Source organism: Electrophorus electricus, chromosome 1 (assembly GCF_041902795.1).
Source record: "Electrophorus electricus isolate QZ-2024a chromosome 1, ASM4190279v1, whole genome shotgun sequence".
Lineage (NCBI taxonomy): Eukaryota > Metazoa > Chordata > Actinopteri > Gymnotiformes > Gymnotidae > Electrophorus > Electrophorus electricus.
The window spans coordinates 2,623,721-2,638,078 of NC_137497.1; the positions used below are offsets into that span (position 1 = coordinate 2,623,721).

The 14,358-nt window shown below is 40.3% G+C and overlaps 1 protein-coding gene and 3 long non-coding RNA genes across 4 annotated transcripts in view; 2 read left to right on the forward strand and 2 right to left on the reverse strand.

The window, feature by feature from the left end:
* The window catches only part of LOC118241339 (uncharacterized), a 5,783-nt gene extending 984 nt beyond the window's left edge, over nucleotides 1-4,799 (reverse strand). Inside the window, exon 1 of the long non-coding RNA XR_004775989.2 lies at nucleotides 4,599-4,799. This is a non-coding gene — a long non-coding RNA (uncharacterized LOC118241339). The remainder of the gene's footprint in view (nucleotides 1-4,598) is intronic.
* LOC118241310 (uncharacterized) overlaps nucleotides 1-14,358 on the reverse strand; it is a 451,150-nt gene that overhangs the window by 416,843 nt on the left and 19,949 nt on the right. The window lies entirely within an intron of this gene.
* LOC145659160 (uncharacterized) lies at nucleotides 2,050-3,938 on the forward strand. The gene is made up of 2 exons (XR_014125188.1): nucleotides 2,050-2,634; nucleotides 3,164-3,938. It is a non-coding gene; the product is annotated as an uncharacterized LOC145659160 (long non-coding RNA).
* On the forward strand, nucleotides 5,718-7,310 carry LOC145659387 (uncharacterized). Its single transcript, XR_014125609.1, has 2 exons — nucleotides 5,718-5,973; nucleotides 7,149-7,310. It is a non-coding gene; the product is annotated as an uncharacterized LOC145659387 (long non-coding RNA).

Genomic DNA, 14,358 nt, shown 5'->3' on the forward strand with positions numbered 1-14,358 from the left:
TCGCTGTCCACTCTGGGGCAGGACTACAATGTACACATTGACTTTGTATTCTCAAAATAATATATTACCATTTACATATATACATATACATTTTTACTTACATTTTTTTCACAAAAATGATTTATTCTGATAATTCATTCTAACAATAATTGAGACTAATATTCTTTTTCTACCTTTATTATTTTGCTAAGATTCAACCATCAACTGGATAATTCTCCCATTATTCAGAGTAATGATGCCATAACACATAACAGTACATTGATTACTCTGTGTTTGAAGAAATGGCTGTGCGCACAAACCAACGTGAAGTCCTTGTGTCTGGAGCAGCACTAAACACCACTCCTGAAGAGTTGAAAACATTCATTGGCAGTTCTGTCTACATGGCCTGTCTAGGATATCTAAATATACAGATGTATTGGGCCTCAAACACCAGAGTTCAAGTAGTGGCAGAATCCATGACCAAAAATCTATTCTATAAACTAAGAAATTCCATTAAGATTGTCAATGACCTTGATATTTCAGATGAGGACAAAAGCAGAGACCTCTTGTGGAAAGTCAGGCCCCTTCTGAACAAAGTGAGGCAAGGATGTCTAAATCAGCTTAGAACAGGAAAATTGTCCATTGATGAGCAAATGATTCTGTTTACTGGTCGCTGCCCAATTCGCCAGTATGTACCAGGCAAACCATACCTGGCTGTTTGTCTTGGCCACACCAAGTGTTATGGTCTTAGATTTTGTGGTTTACCAACGTAAGACCACCTTCAGAGTCATAGAGGGATTGGGCATTGGAGAACAAGATGCTCTTTATTTGACAGAGACTGTTTCCAGAGGAACCCACCTGTTTTTTGACAGGTTCTTTACAAATGTCCTGGACACCATGATGGAGAAATGCTTGGGAGGTACAGGAACTCTCATGAAGAACAGAATTCCAAAGGAGTGTAACATTATAGGGGATCAGGCCATCAAAAGGAAAGGAAGAGAAGCATCTGAGATGGTGGTCAGGTGAGATCCTGAACTTGCTGTCAAGTGGTTTGACAACAAACCAGTTAACCAGTTGCTAAGTTTCTATAGGATGGCCACTTGCACTCAGAAATGGACAGTGCATACAATTTTCCACTTTTTTGATTTGGCAATCACCAGTGCATGGCTTCAGTATAAGGCTGACTGACTGCTAAGTTCTGGGAAAGAAACCACTGCAGTTCCTTGAATTCAAATTGCTCCTTGGTGAGCAGATGATTACTCAGGTCCAAGTAGGAATCTCTAGTGAGAGTGAAGACGACACTCCCCCACATCAACAGTGAAAACCTCAGCCAAATGCAGCTTTGAGACACTATGAGGCCATCCATCTCCCAAAGATGGTGGATGAAACACATGCATCAATGTGTCGCAGGTCTGGTTGCAACAGCAAAACGTATGTGATGTGTACAAAGTGCAAGATCTTCCTCTGTGTTTCAAAGAAAGGGAATTGCTTTTTGAAATATCGTACTCCATAAGCATAACTCCATAATATCAAAATACAAACACTAGACATACACTAGAAAAGAGTTACATATAGATTAGCTCAACTGTTGGTAGTTTTCATCATAAATCTTATGACAACTTGGTATTTTCTTTGGGATTGATTTACTGATTATGATTCAGTTTCATAGGTAGTGTGCTCAGATGTCCACTGTAGTGCACACATTATATATTTTTTTTAAAAAACATTAAAAAAAACCAAAATATTTTCAGTATGCTCATTACCTTCCAAACAAATGGGGAAGTAAAAAAAAAAATGAAATAGGAGACTTTTTTTCCTCTGGTAGTCAGGAGGATATGTAGAAGAGAAATCTTATTTTTTGGAAATTCAAACCTTCCTTTTTTTCTGTTAAATCCACTACATTTATAAAGATCACTTTCTTAGCTACTCATAAGATTTCCTAATGTGGGAAGGTGGATAAAATATAGAGCAATATTGTGCAAATAGCTAATCAGTTCACTATTATATATTTTTGAAATTACATGAAAAAACAAATCAAATTATCAGTTCACTCTGTGATATACTTGGAAAACACTGCAACATATTAAGATTATGACATTGTATTGTTTTTACTGTAGGAATTTGGAGTAATGGGATGGGAATATGCTGTTAAATGTCTATTCAGTTGACTATATATCACTACTTGAAGCTCTATAATAGTCTGAACTAGTTGCATTAAACAGTGACTGCGTGTGGGACAGGTGTCGGTGTTCGTAACGGACCTGTTAAAGAAACTAGAGCAAGAAAACGGGCTGACAGGCCTCACCAGACAACAGCTAACGAGCTAGCAAGCGTTAGCGTGGCAGCTAAATATGAGAGAGAGAGACGGTGTGTAGCGTTTGGTCATAAAGATAATACTTCGCATTTGACGGCTCGACTTTATCGACAGATAATCTGTATAATATACAGTCAGGCGTCTTTATCGAGTGATGACGGAGCGTTTCGACAGGGCGCCCGGCGCTGGCAGGACCCGGGGAGCGTCGAGCGGTCCTGGCCCGGGGGACACCAGCCCACAGCCCGAGCTAGGACGCGGGGACGCCCGTGTGTCCGTGTTCAGCCAGCGGGAACCCCTCAGACAGCCTCGGACCTCACCGCCCCTGGCCGAGGACAGTGGAGGTAGAGCTGCCGGACAACCGCTGTAGCTGTGGTTAGATATCTGGACATGATACGTAACTTTGACTAATCAGCCCGTCGTAAATATCTTATCCATGTTAGCGCCTGGCCTGTATAAGAAAAGCTAGCTAGCCTAGCTAAGCTATCCTAGCCAGGAAACTGAAAGTAACGTTTACTCGGAACTCTGCTGAATAGACTTAAGACAACCGTGTAGCTCTCCTAATATTCATGAATATTAGCCTATGCGAGCTATCTACACAGTTAACATTGGTTTACTATATTATTAGCTAGCGCTAGCTAAACAGTTAGAAGATAACGTCCGCAGCCACATATCTGAATTAACCTTGTTCAGATGACATTGTTGTGTTAAACAGGTCACACACGATGTCAGGTTTATGGTTAGTTAGCTATATTTATTACATTACTGTTAGAAGCACCAAACCCAAATTATTTGAGCTGGGTAGCTAACTGTTTATTATTATGTTAACTGGGTGTTTTCACACGTGTATTTATCATTGCATTGCAACAAAAGGTCTTCACAGACAAGGAAATTGCTGCTTTTAAGACAGCACCTAAATCAACCGTTTATTGAATCAAGTACTTCAAGGAGAGAGGTTCAATTGCAGTGAAGAAGGCTTCAGAGCACTCAGTCAAGCAAGCACCAGGACCATCTCCTAAGGAGGATGTAGCTACAAGATCAGGTCACCACCAGTGCAGAGCTTGCTCAGGAATGGCAGAATGCAGGTGTGAGTGCATCTGCACACACAGTGAGGTGAAGGCTTTTGGAGGATGGCTTGATGTCAAGAAGGGCCACAAAGATGCCACTTCTCTCCCAGAAAAACATCAAGGACAGACTGATATTCTGCAGGAAGTAGAGGGATTGGACGGCAGATGACTGGGGTAAAGTTATTTTCTCTGATGAAGCCCCCTTCAGACTGTTTGGGACATCTGGATAAATGATTGTCTGGAGAAGAAAAGCTGAGTGCTACCATGAGTCCTGTGTCATGCCAACAGTGAGGCATCCTGACACCATTCATGTATGGGGTTGCTTCTCATCCAAGGGAGTGGGTTTGCTCAAGATTTTGCCTGTGGTCAATCCTTAAAAAGTGGGTGGGCAAATGCAGAAATTGTGATCAACTCCAAGCACTGATTAGGCAAGAATGGGTTGCCATCAGTCAACACTTTGCCCAGAAGCTAATATCCAGCATGTCAAGGTGAATTGCAGAAGTCTGAAATGCTTAATTGTACTTAGCTGTACCATATAAACATCTAATAAACTGAGGCAGTAAACTTTGTGAAAAGAAAAATTTGTCAGTTTCGACTTTTGTGTACAACTGCACTGTTAATATTTGATGATAACTTCCGAGCTCTCTCTCTACATGAATCTGGTTTAGAGTATCTGAACAGTCATCATAATGCGTGAAGGATGAGACACTGATCAAGCACAAGCATTAGTGCAGAAGGCCTCACACTTCTTAGATTAACGTCTATAAGAGCACAAACACTCCTCTTCGTGACTATTGATGTTGTGTTATGGAAGGAGAGCCGATGTAGGCCCGATAGCTGTTGCTAACTTAGCAGAAATAGCGCTACAATGTGAATATGAATTAAAGCATTTATCTTTCATATGTAACAAGCCATGTGGATCTAAACATCATTTCTGGGGAATTGATGACCCCATGTAGAAATAACCATCATACTCCGATAGGCTACATTTCCAGTTAACCTAGCTAGCGTTGTAGCTACAGACGTTAGCGAAGCTAGGAGAGCTAGCTAACAAGCACGGACCCGGAATGAGAACATTTCTGAGAGTTAGCGGGCATTCAGCAAACTAACGGATGTGTTTACATAAAATAAAGATAAATCGTAACTGTTGTAATTCCATTTAATTACTTAGATAGTAAGCTAGCTTCTACATAACATACAGGCCCGACCTTAGGTCAGCGGACCGAGTATCAGCTGCTCACCGTCTGGTGGATCAAAGCAGATCAACCCACACAAGTTGAGGTGTGATCCAGCTGTGAATCTTTAGTTAAATACCTGTGTGGTTAACACCTGTACACAGGAAATCCTCAGTTGTGGTAAACACTCTTGTGCGGTAAACCCCGTTTTGTGGTCGTAACATCTGATGCACGTGCCACATCCGCACTGAAGGCTTCGGCGCGAGACTACATCTTGTGTCGTCATCATCCCTAGGGAGAAGCTTTCTCGCTCCTTTATCGCACACAATGAAAATCTAAAATAAATGTGTTCTTTAGCTTAATTAAACATATCTTGGCTCTAATGCACCTAAAAAAAATGTTTGCTAAGCATATGTAGAAGAGAAAAGTCTTCTTTTTTGGAAATTCAAACTTTCCCCTTTTTTTCTGTTAAATCCACTACATTTATAAAGATCACTTTCTTAGCTACTCATAAGATTTCCTATTGTGGGAAGGTGGATAAAATAGTTTCAAAGTTTGTCACGTACATAATCATACATGGTCTAACTTGCAGTGAAATGCCTTTGTGACTGTTCTGTTCGAGCTGAGGAGAGATGCAAGGATTACAATATTTGTATAACATGTATATATATATACACAATGTACTATATATATATATATATATATATATATATATATATATATATATAATGTGTGTGTGTGTGTATGTGTGTGTGTATTTGTATATAGACATTGTAGAATTTCCAGTTTTTCTTACAATTTACAGTTTACAGTTATTGCAGTCTTTTTATGATGTTATTGACATCCTACACAGTACACAAAGTGGTCCCCACAGTTCATCAGTTGCCCTGATTCAGGGCCCGAATGGCCTGTGGGAAGAAGCTCCTCTTCAGTCTCTCTGTGTTGGTCTTCAGGGAGCGAAAGCACTTCCCTGACCTCAACAGAGAGAAGAGCCTATTGTTGGGATGGGTGGGGTCCTTGGTCTGGCACCGCTTATAATAGATGGTGTGCAGGTCTGGAAGTTCTCTGGTCTTTACGCTGTGAATAATTGACCATGACCATGAATAATGACTGACAATCCTGCACACACCAGCCTGGGTTTAAATACACAGACATAATGAGACTAAACCAGATTGGTTTAGGTGTGTGCAGGCATGGTTACAAACACGATAAACAAACAAGACCCTCCCACTGCACACGGCGGGCCAAACCACGTAACCTGTGGGAGGAGAGCGTTCCCTGACAGCTATCAAGTCACAAGCACATTTCAAAAGAAACACGTTCTGTTCTCAGCCAGACAAAAATACAGACACCAGAGACACATGAATCTGTAAAAACCTTTCCACTGGCACCCACTGAGATAGATGAAGATTCCTCAAGGTGAGGAGACATGTAACTCTGGGTAGGTATAAGATGACATTTAGTGTTTATATAGAGGTATTAACAGTAGGTGTTTACAAGACTTAAGCAATGTTATTCCTACACACAAACCAGACACTAAGTGATCAGACAGAGACTACCTGTACTACACACCAGACACTAAGAGATCAGACAGAGAGAGACTACCTGTACTACACACCAAAAACACACCAGACACTAAGTGATCAGACAGAGACTACCTGTACTACACACCAGACACTAAGAGATCAGACAGAGAGAGACTACCTGTACTACACACCAAACACACACCAGACACTAAGTGATCAGACAGAGACTACCTGTACTACACACGAGACACTAAGAGATCAGACAGAGAGAGACTACCTGTACCACACACCAAACACACACCAGACACTAAGAGATCAGACAGACAGAGACTACCTGTACTAAACACCAAACACACACCAGACACCAAGAGATCAGACAGAGAGAGACTACCTTTATGACTCACTTGACTCATCACTCTCATCTCTAGGTGATGTACCCTTGTAAACCAGAGTTTTACTAACCTACTTTACTAACAGAACTGTTGTAAAGTTTATGCAGGTCTCCATGCCAATAAAATCTCATGAGGCTCCTCTGGTGTGTACAGTAGAGTGCAGGTTACACAACCCCAGCTGAGTGTTTAATAATACCTCACTGTGTTCTGTTTCCCTATTAGTTATAAAGGCATTTAAAAAGTACATGTATCACTTAATGAGAACTCATTCTCAGAGAGCTTAACTCTTATTTTCCCACTATATCATACATGTTGTCATTAACAGGAGGAGCTGTATAACTGGAATTGTTGACTGTCATCCTCACTCAGTGATCATCATTAACACACCTTACAAATGATCTTAAAACAGTAAAGATGGAGTCTACCTTACATTACTGACAGAACAGCACCCTCCACCCTTCCACACCTACAATAATGAAAGAATATGAGTGTGTAATGTGACACTTTGGGTCAGACGGCACAGGTCCACTGCTGAATACAGGAGGATCACTCATGAACCCGTCACTCTTCAGAGACACACAGCTGGGTGCTGGAGAATCTGCTCTCTTTACCCTGATGAAGATGAGGAAAGTCTTGAGTAATTACATCCTTCACTACATCTCATTTATCCTGAATATTCCCTCTTCCTGTTTCCTCAGATTAAGTGCTGATGGAAAGCTCCTCACTTTGGGTCAGAGGTTCCTCCTCCACTGCTGGAGTTATGAGGCTCCATCATGGAGTTGTTCCTCTTCACACACACACACACACACACACACACACACACACACACACACACACACACACACACACACACACACACACACACACACACACACACACAGCTGGACACTGGAGATGCTGCTCTCTGCTCCCTGTCAACAGTTGATACACACAGAGTGAATCACACTGAATCAAGGCCTGTCAAAACTCACATCAATATATGATTAAAAAACGTAAAACACACAATCCATCTGTTACATGATTCCGAATACAAAACATAAGTACACACTGATATTAACAAGGTGGGAGGACAATAAAAATGGTTATACCACAAACACACTCACTCCCACACACACACAAGCAATGTCTGGGAGCTATACCACACACACACACACACACACACACACACACACACACACACACACACACACACACACATATATACATAAGAGCAATGTGTGGGTGCTATACTACAGATACACACACACACACACACGAGCAGTGTGTGGGTGCTATCCTACACACACACACACACACACACACACACACACACAAGCAGTGTGTGGGTGCTATACTACACATACACACACACACACACACACACAAGCAATGTGTGGGAGCTATACCACACACACACACACACACAAGCAGTGTGTGGGTGCTATACTACACACACACACACACACACACACACACAAAGGATCAGTGTGTCTCTGTGTGTTTGTGTGTGTGTGTGTGTGTGTGTGTGTGTTTGTTTCAAATATTGTGGAAAAATAATTTACCTGTATTTGGTAAACCTGTATTAGAAAACTACGTGATGTACAGAACACAGAACGTATAGAACACACAGAACACAAAGAACACACAGAACACACAGAACACAGAACACATGGAACACATAGAACACAGAACACATAGAACACAGAACACATAGAACACAGCCTAACAGTAAGAAGTAAAACAATAGCAATAAATGTGTATTAGCATTGCTGGTTACATAACAGTTGATCATTTACATTTTATGTTAAATAAATGCCATGCAGAGGAGAAGATACAAGACAACAGTAAGAATAAATAACAGCTGGATCACTGCAGTGCCAGATTCCACTGAGATGACTCCCTGCCTCACTACAGAGTGTAATTAATGACTACTTGGATGTCATAGATTTGCATATGACAATTATTATTATACGATATGACCTTTTAGCATACAAAACACTATATATCAATAGAAAAGTGAAGAGAAAAATGGATATAATGAGCACATTCTCAACATATTCCTCTCTTAAGCCCAGAATCCCCCACACAACAAAATCCCACATACTCATACTAACTAAACCAGAAACCCCCAAATAAAATATGTGGCAGGCCAGATTCAAATACAACGGCCCCTTCACTCTAATGAGCATAAAAAACAACAGTCCTCTCAGTACAAATGTGAATCTCTCCTCAATCTGAGATGGCGTAGTATCTGTAACATGCTATCCCTCAATGGGCTACTTATACTCACTCTGAGTGTAACTCAGTACTGTACTCTAGAAATGTATTTTACTGTATAGGAAAACTTTATCTCATCACACCCCACATATGTCTTCACATTTTTACCTCTAAAAACTGTTAAAGGGACAGTTACACACACGTCACTACTCCTCCTTAGATTACCATATCACATTTACAAACCACTACTAAACACATATTTTCATCTGGGCTACTCCTGTTGTCGATTGGCTTAATAAAAAGTGTTTGACAACACAACTCTGTCCTGATCATCATTTGCTATCAGAGCTTGAACAGCTTCCATCAGGTCACAAGTTCAGAACACCTGCTGTAGGAATGAAACACACAGTGAGGTGTCCTTTGTCTCCACACCTGTACCTGCTATCGCCATGGCAGCTCCTGTTACTACGGCAAAAATAGAACAGAAAAAAATATGTATCTTATTTTTTTTTCTTTTTAAGATCTAAACCCCCTGGTTAGTCCTGAGACACTAGTCTAAGAGCAAAACTCCCTGGTTCATCCAGGTTCCCTAGTCCCACAGCTCTTCTGGTTAGTTGTGTGACATAACAGCAAAGTAACCATGTAGTAAAGTAGTAAAGTATTCCACTGTCACAACATCCCAGGAGAGATCAGACTAGGTCTGAAATTGGCTGGCCGAGCTTTTCTTTCCTTTAGCACCAGTTCTGAGCCAGAGAGATGCAAACTGATGCAAACCTCCAAATGGGATCAGTCAAACTATGAGTGGGAGAGAGAGAAATAGTGTATACTAACAGTCAAAATGATGTATTGCTGGATTTGATTGATTGATTTGACAGCTGTCAATCACCCCCCCCACACACACACACCACCCAGACCCCACCCCCACATATTTATTATTATTATTATTATTATTATTATTATTATTATATGATATGATGTAACAATATATTATATGAAATTAAACACAATCAGGGATCCTCAAAATAGTTTTTTTTTTTTAAGAAAATAAAATTCTTTAATTGAGAAATAATCAAGTGATTAAAGTAAATAAAAGTTATGAGTCTTAAATGAATACGTACCACCCAGTCTTTAATGTCCGTTCTGCTCCGAGTCCTGATACTCAAACATGCGTATGGGTCTCATTTATGTCTCTCTCTCTCTCACTCACCCACTCACTCACCCTCCTCCCATTGGCTGATTCTCTAAGAAGTCACACCTCCTCCCAAGTCCTTCCCCCTACCATACAGGAATACACGTTCTGTCAAAAACTGATATAAGGTGTCCCATCACACCAAAAACCAAACTCCTCCCAGGGTCAGAAAGTTCAAATTTTGCCACCTTTTTTTTCTACCCAACCAACCAGACCAAAAGAGGTTTCTTTAATTGAGAAATATTAATGTGATTAAAGAAAATTAAAGTTTTCAGTCTCATACTACACCAGTTTTTCTCCACTTTGTCTGTCTGTTCAGTGTCCTCTCTGACACTCTGCAGCCAGAGATCACTGACACTCTCTCTCTCTCTCTCTCACACACACACACACCTCCTCACATCTTATCTACCAGATGTACTCAAATGGGGCAATAAGCAAACTTTTCACAAAACATCACAAAGTTTTCATTTATTTGTTTTCTCTAACCAGTGTGGTTACTCTATAAGTTTTATCACCTGTAGGACACCATTTCCATGTACGTATATTTTTAAAAGCATGTTTATTAATCACATTCATACTAGAATAATTGGATCAATGTTTTTTCTAAGATGACTTGGAAGACGGGGATCAGGAATTGAGTCTGTTCGACTGGGAGGCTGATTTAAGAGCTCCTCCCCCATGTGAGTGGTCGGAAAATGAATTCTAACCAATTACTGAAAATATTCCATATTTTTCCTGCTCAATTCCTGAAGCTGTTATCAAATGTGTTTAGTCAGCAGTGACATGTCATACCAGGATCAGACATTATCAGGATCAGACATGTCATTCATTTTGTAGATGATACTTGATTCTAAAGTAATATTCCAATGGGTTCTGCCATCATTAAAGAACTCAGGATGCCAGGACAAGGTTAGTCAATCATCTAGTTTGGGTCAAAGCAAATATATGGTTTAGTACAGTTTGGTGCAGGTGCAAAACTGCTGTCCTGCTGTCTAGTCATGCAATGTACTCTCATATTTATGAGTCCTAATACATTACAGATTTAATTATTCAGGATGAGCATGTTAGATATAAGATGACTAATATATCTGATCATTTAATTGAAGTGATAAAATGAAGGGTCAGTTATGAACTACATAGTCTGATGCAGTACAGTGCAGGAAGAATCGCGGTACTTCACTGGTTGTATGAAAGCACTGAGAGTAGTACTGAGAAGACTTTCTCTCATGGATGGCAAAGGGATTTCACTTAATTAACTTCAAAATGGTCCATCTTACATGCCCACTTTAAAATGTTTCTAAAAATAAAGGTTTTTGGCAGTGCACACTGATGCTGATGTGCAGTGAGGAACTGATGGTCATGTAAATGATTATGGGACATGGGTACATGTGACTTTTTGTCAGGGGATAAATGAACTGGAGAGACTTGGTGGTGTGTATTTTTTCATTTATGTATTTATTTTCATATCTTATTTTCTTAGGTAAGTAATATATGTATGAAACTCTGGTAAAGAGTGTCTGCCAAACACTAGAAATGTAATCTGTTTAAGTGTGAATGTAATGTTTTGCATTGCTTCATAAAGTTGGTATTGTAAATAATTCTTGAATCACTCTCAATTAGTTACATAGCTGCTTGATGTGGAGTGTAAAGGAACCTTTGTCTTGAGAGGTCCTAAGCCAGCTGATTCTTGCTGTAGTCAATGAGTAATTTATATGTCTTATACTGTGTCAGACTCTAACACCGCCTCACCAGACCCGCACTCCTTCAGATACTGGTACAGTGCTCATGCAGCCTACTTCCAGGTACTCTGAAAAGTCCGTCCCTCATGATACTAGCATAGAATACCAGTAAACTGTGTGCGCAATGGTTGGGGGCCAATCTTCTCTGTGGCCAGTCCAGGGCCCCGGGGCCCCTCCGGAGCCGCTTCGGCCTCCCCTTGGCCTTTCTGGAGGTGCCCGAGCCCATCCGCTCCGTCCCTGGCCATCTCGGACGCACGGTTCACCCAGAACCCAGAATCTGCCCAAATTCCTGGCCTGGTGACCTCTGTGACCTCTCTGGCAAAGAGGCGGGACTATGGTGATAGAGGGTCGGCTGTTGTTTCGCATATTAAATAGCCATGTGCAGTTGAGCATGCATGTCAAGTAGCTGTGTTTCATGCTGTTAGACTGGCTTTTCAATATCTTATCTGTGTGTAATTATATTCACTTAAGATTAAGATTAAAAATTTGAAGATTAAGATTAAAAATCCAGACATTTCACAGAATGTCAGTTTCACTGGCTTCCGCATTTCTAATGGTTTTCCGCATTATTTATTTTTTTAAATCTCCCACTAATATAGTTAAAATTGCATGTTCATTTAAGAATAAAATTAAAGTTGACTTAATTGAATGTTATTTCCTACACAGGAAACCGAACTGTTTGAATAGTTGTTTATTGTTCATGAAATAAATATCAATCAAAATAAGTGCATAATTTGTGAGATTTTGGTAATGAGACACAAAGTTATTTATTCACTTTCTTAAAGTAGTTTAATTCGGTGCCCATTCACTTCGTGCAACAGAATGCACAATAAATCTGTGCTCATTGACTTTGTGAAGTATAAAGCACAAGAAATCAGTGCTCGTTCATTTTTTGAAGTACAAAGCAGAATAACTGAGACTTAAAATAGAGTACAAGTCAGCGCTGCTTCACTTTGTGAAGTATAACAGTATTAAACGGTGCTGCTTCACTTTGTGAAGTATAACAGTATTAAACGGTGCCGCTTCACTTTGTGAAGTATAACAGTATTAAACGGTGCCGCTTCACTTTGTGAAGTATAACAGTATTAAACGGTGCCGCTTCACTTTGTGAAGTATAACAGTATTAAACGGTGCCGCTTCACTTTGTGAAGTATAACAGTATTAAACGGTGCCGCTTCACTTTGTGAAGTATAACAGTATTAAACGGTGCCGCTTCACTTTGTGAAGTATAACAGTATTAAACGGTGCCGCTTCACTTTGTGAAGTATAACAGTATTAAACGGTGCCGCTTCACTTTGTGAAGTATAACAGTATTAAAGGGTGCCGCTTCACTTTGTGAAGTATAACAGTATTAAAGGGTGCCGCTTCACTTTGTGAAGTATAACAGTATTAAAGGGTGCCGCTTCACTTTGTGAAGTATAACAGTATTAAAGGGTGCCGCTTCACTTTGTGAAGTATAACAGTATTAAACGGTGCCGCTTCACTTTGTGAAGTATAACAGTATTAAACGGTGCCGCTTCACTTTGTGAAGTATAACAGTATTAAACGGTGCTGCTTCACTTTGTGAATTATAAGTCATTATGAACAACACACAGAATAAATAATTAAAGCAGGAATACATATAAAACTATGCACAAGTATGAACAATGGGGTGAGTGGGGTGGTCAGCAGATCACTGACCCTGTCCAGCATCTCCTCTCTTCATCTCTTCCATCCACTGCAGAATAAATGAGATGTAAAATACTGTATAAAAAAGAGCTCATTCACCTTGTGAAGTATAATACAGTATTAATCAGAGCTCATTCACAACACAGAACAAATACTTAAAGGAATAAATGACATTGAAAGAGGGAGAGATTCGGGTGGAATCATTATCTGGTAGAAATCACAACTGTCGAAATTCATAATTCCTCTGAAATAGAAAAATCACACATTTGTCTTAAAATCAACAAAGAGATTATAAACACTCCAAAAGAAATATTCCTTCGTACAATCTCCAGTCCTCCCAGTGATGCGCTTATGATAATGAAGACATCTGTCTCAGTCTCCATGATCAGAGCAGTGGCTTCCAGGCCCAGGGAAGTGTGCTGATCTGTGGAGATCTGAATACACGTACTGGATCTCTGCCTGACTCCAACACACTCACATATTTGGACACCATTACCCAAGAAATATAACTAATCTCTCCTGATATAATTCTGACACACAGGTGAACAGGAATGGAAGAGACTTCCTGCAGATCTGTCATAGTCTGGGTCAGTACATTGTCAATGGTGGGCTACGAGGGGACTCTGGGGAGATGCACCTTTTGCTCACCTCTTGGTAATAGAACAGTGGATTGTATGATAACAGATTTAGACCCTTTCTCTCACAGTGTATTCACTATAAAGCACGGTGGCTTGGTGGTCAGCATGTCTGACTCTCTGCACTAGGGTCTTGGGTTTAAGTCCCTATCTGGGTGGAGTTTCCATGTTCTGTCTGTGTGGGTTTCCTCCTGGGTCTCTGGTTTCCTCTCACAGTCCATAAACATGGAGGTTAGGTTGACTGGATATTCTAAATGGTCCTGTATGAATGTGACCTGTGTAAGTATATGTAGATATGTATTACTGGAAAGTGGTGTAGGGGGTAAAGCATATGACATTAAATCCATGCACACAAACAGGTGCGCTAGAAAGACTGACATCAAAAGGACCGTTATCTTTTCTCAGGAGCGTGGAGTGAGACAAGGCTGCTGCTTAAGCCCAACATTATTCAACATTTACATCAATGAATAAGCCATCATTT